Source organism: Balearica regulorum, chromosome 4 (assembly GCF_011004875.1).
Source record: "Balearica regulorum gibbericeps isolate bBalReg1 chromosome 4, bBalReg1.pri, whole genome shotgun sequence".
In the NCBI taxonomy this organism is placed as follows: domain Eukaryota; kingdom Metazoa; phylum Chordata; class Aves; order Gruiformes; family Gruidae; genus Balearica; species Balearica regulorum.
In genome coordinates, this window is record NC_046187.1 from 15,341,576 (window position 1) to 15,352,033 (window position 10,458).

Here is a 10,458-nt window from a genome sequence, read left to right on the forward strand (position 1 = left end):
TAAGGTCTCCCCTCAGCCTCCTCTTCTCCAGACTAAACAACCCCAGTTCCCTCAGCCGCTCCTTGTTAAGACTTGTGCTCCAGACCCTTCACCAGCTTGCCCTTCTCTGGACACACTCCAGCATCTCAATGTCCTTCTTGTAGTGAGGGGTCCAAAACTCAACACAGTACTTGAGGTGCAGCTCTCAGAAGAGTGAGGCAGATGGGAATCAGGATAACGCAATTTCGGAAAGCTTTATTCTAGCAGTGTGGTATTGTTTCTCTTAAAAGGTTTTAATTTCAAAATTATAAAGTGATAAAGCAGTGGTATTAAGATGAAAAAATAGCCTAACTGGATCTCTCTTTCTTTCTCTTTTAATAGGACTGATACGTGATGGGACTATATGTTGGTACTGTCACAATCAGGCCTACATGCTGTGGTCAGGGGAAAGTGGGTGATGTAAAATAATTAATGTGTGGCATGTCTTCATATAATTTAGCTTTAGAGTCCAATTATTATCTAATTCTTCTCTTCACCAAATGCTCTCCAGCAATCTTCTATTATTTTAACCAGAAATAATTGCGTAATTGTTACATAGCAAAAGATACAGGGGTTTTTTTTTTTCTTTTTTTTAAAAATCAAGTTCATTTATTTATCACATAGAAAATACAGCAACAAATTCTCACTCCCTGTAAATGAAATTTTCTTTAATTGACCTACGTTGATTTATTATAGCTGAAGAGCTGTTTCACAATGTGGCATTTGATTGGTATCAGAGAAAGGGAAGCGGATGCATTCATTATTTCAGTACCATTATTTCAGTAGCACCTAGGAATCACAAAGAAGGATAAGCACAGTTATCCTTATTAGGCCCTGGAGAAAAAAAAAATACAAAACTACTTCCTGACGTGTAAGCCTCACCATCTAGGATTTTATTTTGGTTTGTGACAATGATGACGTTGTAAGTCTGAGCTGAACAGACATACCATGGGGGAAGACCGTACACGATATCTGAAGCCTTCCCTCTGCTTTTCTAAACAGACAAGCATCTGCCTAAAACCTTAACCCCCACAGTCAGCTTTGCATTGTACAATTACACAGCTCTACAAGAGAAATATTACTACAGTGTGATCATTGGTATTATAATCTGGTCAGTCTCCATGCATATTTTCTCTTACTTTGCAGAAAGAATCTACAAATAGGTAACTTCCAACATGATATCTTTTCTGTAGTGGTTATCAACCTGTTGTCTGCAGAACTCGGAACTAAGGCATCTGCAAAAGGAAATTCAAAGCAGCAAACTTATTCTAAGTAGGTTAAACTTGCCATACACCTACACTGGAAATCAAAAAGGATTAAAAAGCACTGATTTATGTGAGATACAGCTTTACATTCTTATATCCATCCTAAGTATTTCCCTTAGCAGTTTCTTCTATGCATTACTTGTCCAATACCCTATACTTTTTCAGTTGGAAATTGAGTCTGTGCTTTAAAGTTTAACACAGAAACAAATTATACAGTAAGCCTCTGTAGAACCTGTCACAAGTCTTTCTCTTGAATTCTAGGATGGCCAAGAATGCCTCAAATAAAAGACCATTCAAACATAAGAAACACCCTCTGGGTAAGACCAATGATCCATCCAGCCTGGTATTGTGTTTCTGACAGCAGGAAAAAGCATGTGGAGAAGGGGGTGTTCTGGCAACATTTTTTTTTTTTATCCCTGGAGCTCTACAGGGAGCAGCAGGCACATCCGGGTGCTTTCCTCTGTTTCCCTCCACTTCCCTATCTATGTATTATTGATACTCTTATACCCCATCCCTTTTTTTAAGCCGTTGCACCATGAGTTGTTTTTGCATCCCCAAACAGTTTTGGTTTTTTTCTCCTTTATTTATTTTTCCATTAGATCTTTCTCCCTGGGAAATTTGGGGGTGGAGGGGTGTTGGCTAATGCCTGACCCACAATGGAGAAGCCAGTGGGGATAACAACAAAAGGAAAAGCTATTTAGGGAGAGCCAAATGTAAATTTGGCAATGCATTCCCCTTGCATTGCTCCAGCATCCACTGTTGTTGTGGAGATTTTAGAGGTTACCCTCCCGCGTAGTCATTCTAGTATCCTTTAACGCACATCCTGTCCCCAAAGTTACCTAATTAATTTCTGAGCTTTCTGATACTAGTAAGATGCAGTTAATCCACTACATCTGTGATTTTGTGAACCTTTATCACATCTCCCCTCACCCTTCTCTCCAAGCTGAAGAATATCAGCTATTCTAGTCTCTCCTCACAAGGCTGTTGCTCCATCATCACAAGCATTTTGACTGACCTTCTTTGTATCTTCTTTACTTCCACTGCCCACTTCTTCAGATGCAAAAAACAGAATTGCACACAGTACTGACTATGTGGGTGCATCACAGCTTTGTATGGTGACAAAATGTCGTCTCTCTTTTGTACTAAGTACTTTCCTTGGGGTGTTTTGGTTTGGTTTGGGGTTTTTCTGCTGCCACAGCACCCTGAGCTCATGATTTCAGAGAAATGACAGCAATGACTCCAAGATCTTTTTCCTGAATTCAGGAGTTCAGCACCTCAGTTCTGAGTTCAACATCACGTAGGTAGGGATTAGATGATTTTTAATTAGATCATTTATCTACCCGAAAACGTGTTATGCAAAATCAGTCAGTATCACCTGCAAATCTGAAGATTTCACTGTTCATTCCTTTCTCCAGCTCTTTGATGAAGATACTGAATGAAACTGGTCCCAGGACCAATTCCTGGGGGCCCTTACTGCTGACTCTTCTCCATCCTGAGAAATGCCCATTAATCCCTACTCTTTCCTTCCCGTCCTTTGTTCAGTTTTTGGTCCATACAAGGACCTTTCCTCCAGTCTTACTGCAGTTTACTTTCTTTAATAACCTAAGGCAGCTGGACTAGATGATGCAGGTCCCTTTCCAACTGGAACCATTCCATTCCATTCTTTGGAACCTTGGCAAAGGCATTTTGAAAAATCCAACTATATTATGTCCAATGGATCCCCTTTATCCACATTCTTATTGTCATCATCAAAGAACTTCAGCTTAGTGAGGCAGGATTTCCCAACCCAGAAGCCAACTTGATTCCTTCTCAAGAGGCCAAGTTTATCCATGTGCTCACTGATCTTATTCATTATTATTATTATTATTATTGTTATTATTATTATTATTATAGATGGTACTCTACTGTTATGCTAGAAATTACAGTAAGGCTCTCTGGTCTGTAGTTCTCAAGATCTCATCCAGAGCCCTTTTGGTAGATAAAGTTGGCAATTTTGTAGATGGCCACGCACCTGCCCTCCAGCACAGTGGCTCTTCGTTATTATATTATACACCATAGCCATCAGTTCTGCAATTTCATATTTGAGTTCCTTCAGGACTCTTGGGTGGATGTTATCCAGTCCAGGTGACTTACTGACATCTGACTTATCTATTTGGACCAATATATTCTGTGTATTTATTTCAAATTGATCTATTTTTTCTCAGTTATGTGCTACATAGAATGCATCAGAATTGTAAATCAGACAGCTTCTGCTGTAAAAAAACAGCTCATAGAGCTCACTGAGCTTTCTCCATCTGCTGCAGCCCCTTCTACACCTTGGCCATTGTGTGGTCCCACTAATCCTCAGCTGGCTTCCTGCTTTTGGTGAATTTACAGAATTCTCTACTATCAGCTTCAGCATTCTTTGCAAGGGTCTCTTCAAATTCTTTTTAGCTTTCTTAATTTCTTGTTTGAAATTGACCTGCCATTTTTATGGGCTTTCCTGTTCTCATTTGAGCAAGCTTTCTATTTCTTAAAAGCCTTCCTTTTTCTTTTGATGGACTACATCATTTTCACATTGAGCCATGCAGGGGATTTTTGGACTGCTTTGTTTTCTTTTTGAATTGTGGCACAATTTTCACCTAAGCTTTAAACACAGTAATTTTTAAAGCCTTTAGGGTGCTTTTACGTTTCTTCCTTTTCAGACTGCTCCTTATAATGTTCTTGTTTAAGAATGTGCCTCATTTTTATGTAGTTCCTTGTCCTTAAATTGAAAATCTGTGTACTGCATTTATTTAGCTTGCTCTCTCCCACTCTAATTTTAAGTTTCATTATATTGTGGCTGCAGCTATCCCATTATTATTTCTTGAATGAAGTGTTGTGTACATTCAAGACCAAATCCAGAATGGGATCTTTTCATTGTTTTCTGCTCTATTATTTTATAAGAAGCTGAATATAACTTGACCAAATGTTAAGTGATTGAGCTGAAATTCTTCATGTCAGATGACTGCCTCATTCAGCTCCTTCTGAGAATGAGACTTGCAAAAAATATATTATAAAATATGTTTGAGAATGTTTCTAAATGTTCTACATCCCCAGGCTCTGGAACAGAAAATCATTATTTGCAAGGGAGAATTGTTAGAACTTAAACACCTAAACCCTCCCTGAACTTAGAGGGCTGACCAGACAACCCACACTATGGAGTATACGGTCACATTGCAGCTCCAACACCTAGGGCAGCTCAAAAGGACATTCTTTATAATGGCCACGCTCAGCTTTCTGGACACCAGGAGTGAAAACAGGGTCACATCAGTGACTTGTAGGAATCTATGTAGTAGAGGAGAGAAATCTGTCTTATTAAAACACAAAACGAAAACTACACCCAAAGAAAGATGGGGAATGGATTGGGAGAAACATGCCTCAGTGTGAAAAAGGAAGTGAGTGAATGTCAGGGGCAGACTCTGAAAGGAGACTCTGAAGACAAACGAGGTCTGGCTTGATAAAGAGATTGGGATTAGGATGAGAAGCCTCAGGAGCTGAGGTTAAGCAAAAAGAACAGGAAAGGAGGTGATGAATGGAAAAGATTGGGACAGGTGCAACTTATGGGGCGTGAGACAAACAGGGGCTCAAGTTTGTTAAAGATAGGCCAGAGTACCTGTGTGCACTTTGGTATGCTGCTGACCACTGCCCAGAGCTGAACTTGAGTTTCCACTGGTTTTCACTGAACTATCAGTGTTCCTTTCCTGCATCCCACTGCAAAAAATAATAATCATATAATTGGAGATTATCATAAGGCATATATACCCAAGGGACTGAGATAAGGTTGTACTGGCACTTCCTAAATCCTGAAGGCTTAATTCCAGAATCTAACTGAACATGCTTTTAATATAGTTTTCTGCGTGTTGCAGAAGTGGAGGCTGAAGAAGGGTAAGGTTGTACTGCGCTACCTACTGAAATGAGCCAGACCAAACTAGTGATAAAGGACCAGCTCTGGTACAGTTGCTGCTGAGCAATCTGCTATTTGAAGAACTGGGCTGCACCTACTCTGAAAGGGTCACTCCCAGTTTGGAAGGGAAGTAAAAATTTTAAGTAACAATTAGGCTTCTTGCCAAAGTTGCAGCATAACTAGTGGACTTCAAGGAGAGAGAAAAACCCTGTAATTACACCAATGCTTGCAATCTTGTTTGGCTTTTTTCCCCTACCTGTCTTGAGCCAACTATTTTCTGCATGCTCACCTTCGTTTACTTATCTTTAATTATTAATTTATTTTAAAAATAAAACTACATTATAAATTGTCATCTTTTTTTTTTTCTTCCTTTGGCATGATAAGTGAATATCTGTATGGATATGACATCTTTACAGAGATCTTAAGTAATCTGTTGGAGGGTTTTCTTTTCTCTTTTTTATTTTTGTATCAGAGATGAAGTGAATTAAAGTGAGAAACCCCCAGAGGTTAGTTACATAATCCTGAGGATTCATATACACGCACATACTACACTTCATAAGTTCTGCTATACAGTGCAAAGTTAATTCTAAAGTATGTAATGTTTCAGTGATTTATATTTTACTAATATGTATAAATTTAAGGCAATGCACATTAAAATGGGATGCCTCCTTGGTGAAGACTTGAGAGAAATAAAATAGCAGTAATGGTTCCTTGTCCTTTTTTTCTTATTTAAAGATTAAATAGGAACTATATTGCTCTTTTGGAAGCCTCTCTACATCTTTCCCAGTGGCACAAGAGGTCAGTACAATCACCAGGACCCTGACATCCTTTCCTCTATAATGTAAAATCGTTAATAGTATGTATAGTTACTAAAATCTAATTGCATAATTCAAATGTAATTTCAGTTATGGTACTTGTCAGTGTGTCAAACACATCTTTCATAATATATGCTTCTATGACATAAGCCCCCTTCAACTCTATTCAGCTTCCTCATGAATAAGAGTATACACTTTTAAATATTCAGTAATTGTAGGTTCTTGTCTAAATCCAGCCAAATTTGGCATACTGTCAATAAAGTGAAAGGTCATTTCTCAGTTGCTGCTTCTCTGAAGGTGACATTTCTTTGGTCGAGCTTTCTGACACTGTGTAATTCCTTCTTCTGTTTATTTTACCACTCTGGTACCTCATTAGCCATTGCAGAAATGGCATTTCTTTGATTGTGGTTTGCACAGAGGACAGAACATATCGATATGCACTTAAAGAGTGTTAAAATGCAGACTATGTAAAAGCCAGTGTTTAGGGACAACCTGTAAATGTAACTTAATGAACCAACAGACCATAGCAGCTTCAAAGCACTGAAAATATAAGAACAGAATCAATACTGTGACACAGGATTGTTAGTAGATTACTTTCATTCTTCTGCAAGGAACACAGTTGATTTCATTACTCCTAAACTCTTCTTACGAGAGAGATACCAAATCTCACCTCAACCATACCTAAGCCAGCCATTTCTGCACTCCCTTGACAGCCTCTTCTAGTTCTACAGAAACAAAGTGGGGCCAGAGTCAAACTGTACCTGCCAGCTCTGGTGAAAACTGCCTCAGTCTTCTGTGGATTCAGAAGAAGGAAAACCAAGTAATTAGATTTTGCTGGCTAGGGACAACTTTGGGGTACCAGCCCAAAAACCCCATGGCATGAGTTGTTCTCCTCCTGCCCCCCAAGCTGAACCCCTGGTGTCCTCCTCCACCAACTTGAGTTGAAAGACAGAAGGAGACTGACTGCCACCACAAAGTCCTCACCCCAACATCTAACCTTCTACCTGGTTTTCTCTGGCATAACCCTCAGATGGAGCTAGCCTTAACATACCAGCTACATTTCACCTAAATCTACAGTTTCGACTGGATTTGTCCTGTTGTTTTTCACTGGTAAGACTGACCCCTCTTTTACTTATAACATCCCTTTTTAGTTATTTTTAAAATTATTATGCCTCCCTTCAGCTTTGTTTTTTCTAGCCAGACCATGCCAAAATTTCTTAGCCTGTCTTCATAGGCCTCATTTTTCAACTTTTTGGTATTTTTGTTGCTGTCAACTGAACTCTTTCCAACATACTGAGGTAATTTTCAAACCTGGTGCCCACAACTGAACTAAACCTTGCAAATGAGGCTTGCACAGCACTGTCAAATAGAATAATTACCTTGCTTGTCTCTGCATATAATTATCAAAACTTGTACAATAGTAGGCTTTTAATGACAGTGTCTTGTTTTTAATTCATGGTTAGACTGTGTCATGTGTGCAGCATAAAAGACCTATAGTTTGCCTTTGCTTAAGTAGAATTTTAAAAGCTGAAGAGGTAGCGGTAATATTTCCCTGTGAAAAGTAATGAATCTCAAGATGTTGGAAATGTGGGCCAGGATTAGATGTCATCGTCTGCTTCAGCAAAGTCAAGAAAAGAAGCTGGTCAAGGAATACGTAGTTAAGGCAGTAAGTAAAAGCCAGGCCAAAGCTGTGAAGCTGGAGATGCCTAAAGCCCGGGGAGGAGAGGAGCAAGCAAGCCTGCAGTGAGCCCTGCCAGGACAGAACCGCAGCGGCGGTGGCAGACAGCAAGAGCTGCAGCCATGAGCTTGGCACTCAGAGGTGGTCTGAAAGGCCCCGAGGCTGCAGGGGATAATTGAGAGGATCCCTGTATAAGCAGACAGGAAGTGAGTTAATTCATAAGTCGGGGTCCTCAGTTCCAACCCAGTCTAATGGATGCTAGCATCTGTTGGATGCTAGGAGAACTGGGTGCAATGGCCCAAAGGCCATCTCGTAGCCTCCTGCAGGAAAAGGCGTAGTTTTTACACTGGGGGCGTCTATTTATAAAAAATACTCTTTTTTGGATTTAGCATAAACTTTCATTTAATTTTATCCTACATTTTTTGTCTCAATTTCTTTCCAAGACATGCCAAACAGTAACAAAACAATTAAATCTTTAGCTCTTTCCCTCAATTATTTTCTTCTCTTTCTACTCTCATCTGTTGCCCCCCAATAAGCCTCCCACATGTCTAACACTTCATCTCTACATTAATTTCACCTCCTAACAGTGTGCAATGTCACATATAGAGTCTTCAGTGAAAAACACTGAAAAGGGAAGGAAAGCACAGTGGATGGAGCAGAAGAAAAATCACTATAATTTCCTGTTAACTTTCTGTAAAATGAAAACTTTCTTTTATATTTCAAAATTGGGCAGGAGGGGTAACCCAAGGAAAAAGTGATACTTTCTTTTACTTACACTTGTTTTTATTCAGAAAAGCAGCCTTTTCATACTTCTCCAGTGGAGAAAAAGGCTAAACAAACAAAACACAGAACAGTGAATTTAAAAAAAAGCTCTCACACTTTCATCAGAGAGAAACTCAAACCACAAATTTTAAAACTAGAAACTAATAACCTGTTACTTTTTCAACTTTCAACTCATATTAAAAAAAAAATTAAAAGTTTTCCTCGTGCACACTTTTTCCCTTCCAAAAAGAGCAAGGCAAAAAAACCCCCCTCAAACAAAAAACAGACAAGAGGTCTGTTTAATTTGCAGCTGGCAAATTTAAAAAAAAAAAAAAAAAAAGGTTACAAAATTTCTGGATTTCTTAAGAGAGATTCATTTAGACTTCTGGGAGGGATGGAAATAAAAAATGTAAAAACCCCATTTTGGTGGTAAAAGAGAACAACCACCTGCAGTCTTTCGTTGTTTCACAGAATAGCTTCTAGTGAAATGGAACCACTGAAGAATGACTGGAGATTGGTCTTACACCCGTCCCATTCCTACATTGCAGGTCAAAACTGAAGACTACTGTGTATCATTGTCTTTAAAAGCAAAATGGGGCCTATAAAAATACATTGTAATTAGCAGGCTCAGCTCTACCTATCTAGACTTCCATGACACGTCTATCATTGCAGACACCAGTGGAAAGCTCAAATGAGGCATGCCACCTTAGAGACTCTCCTATTGCTTTTTGTGGTTTGTAATAAATAAAGGTTAATTGTTATCCTTTTTACTTCCCACGAGAGACCAAAGAACCGTAGAGAAGTTCAGGTGTCTGTAAACACAGAAGTGTCCAGAAACCTGTGGCAAAGGTGGTTATTTTGCTAGCCTTACCCTTTGTGTCCTGTAGTTCTCAGCACTGTCCTTCAGACAACATTCCCTGAAGTATTCATAAAATTATTTCACAGGATGATGGAGTGTCACAAAGGCTAATTGACTTGTGCTGCTGCAATGATCCATGGCTGTATACATACAGACAGCATTGTTTCCAGCCAAATGTATACACGCATCTCCACATGGAAACTGGGACATGAATTCATAACCTTTAGCTCCCAAAATTCAGGTCTTTATCCAGAGAGTTAAAAGAGCAGCTGTACTCACATAAAACTACTGCTATTTGTAAGTATATTTACTCCGTTGAGGTAAAGAGTAGCAGTGCATTTTCACTTTGGCCAAAGTGACATATCTCCCAGGGAAATCTACGTCTGGAAAAATGCCACAGCTCCTTTACAGTTTTTTGGGTTTCTGTGTCTTGGCTACTACTGAACAGGAGATACTGGAGTCAGACTGAACTGTCTCAGTATTTTTGTCTCTGTGCCTCAGTTCCTGGCCTTCTCCTTGTAGACCCTACTCTTCCTCCCCCGCTCTCATGTTTGAAATACATGAAATACAGTTCACAAGTATATTAAAAATGTCTGAATTTAAGTATGAGTCTCACTACTCCCAGTACCGTTACTGACATTTAGTTAATAAAGAGAACGTGTTCATAATTGTTGTAATATATCATGCCCAAGTAACAATTCGTTTCTAAGCTTTCTATCTAGTCTAATACTCCAGTTTAAGGAGATCCTTTAGGATTTAAACATGCATTTAGAAGGATTTTCAATGCTTATATGTTTATAATTATATAATTAAGGATTTGGAGGATGTGTTTGCAAAAACTTTCTGAAGCATTATATTAACATACTCCCCGTTGAGGCAGGATAGCCTCACCAGCCACATCACCTGAATAAGAAAACACCTGTAGTTACAGAAGCAATGCTAGTTACCTGCAGTAACTTCTTCAGAAACCAGGATAGCTATTTCTACAGGGCAACAATTAAGTAAGAAGTGTTTCAAGTGTCCTTTAAAGAACTATTCAAAGCATTCACTCTGGTTTTAGCACACCTATTCTATGGTTTTGGGGAAGACAGGATTACGATAAAACCACCTTAGAGGACTAAATGGCTGATGTCCAA

At 39.1% G+C, this 10,458-nt stretch overlaps 1 protein-coding gene across 2 annotated transcripts in view; it reads right to left on the minus strand.

Annotated features, from left to right (window-relative positions):
• The window catches only part of ZNF827 (zinc finger protein 827), a 134,778-nt gene extending 129,772 nt beyond the window's left edge, over positions 1-5,006 (minus strand). Inside the window, exon 1 of one of the 2 annotated variants that reach the window (XR_012835228.1) lies at positions 4,918-5,006. The gene's annotated coding sequence lies outside the window, so the exon portion shown is untranslated. The remainder of the gene's footprint in view (positions 1-4,917) is intronic. The other variant, XM_075751249.1, reaches the window with a different exon arrangement.
• Between the last annotated feature and the right edge of the window lie 5,452 nt (positions 5,007-10,458).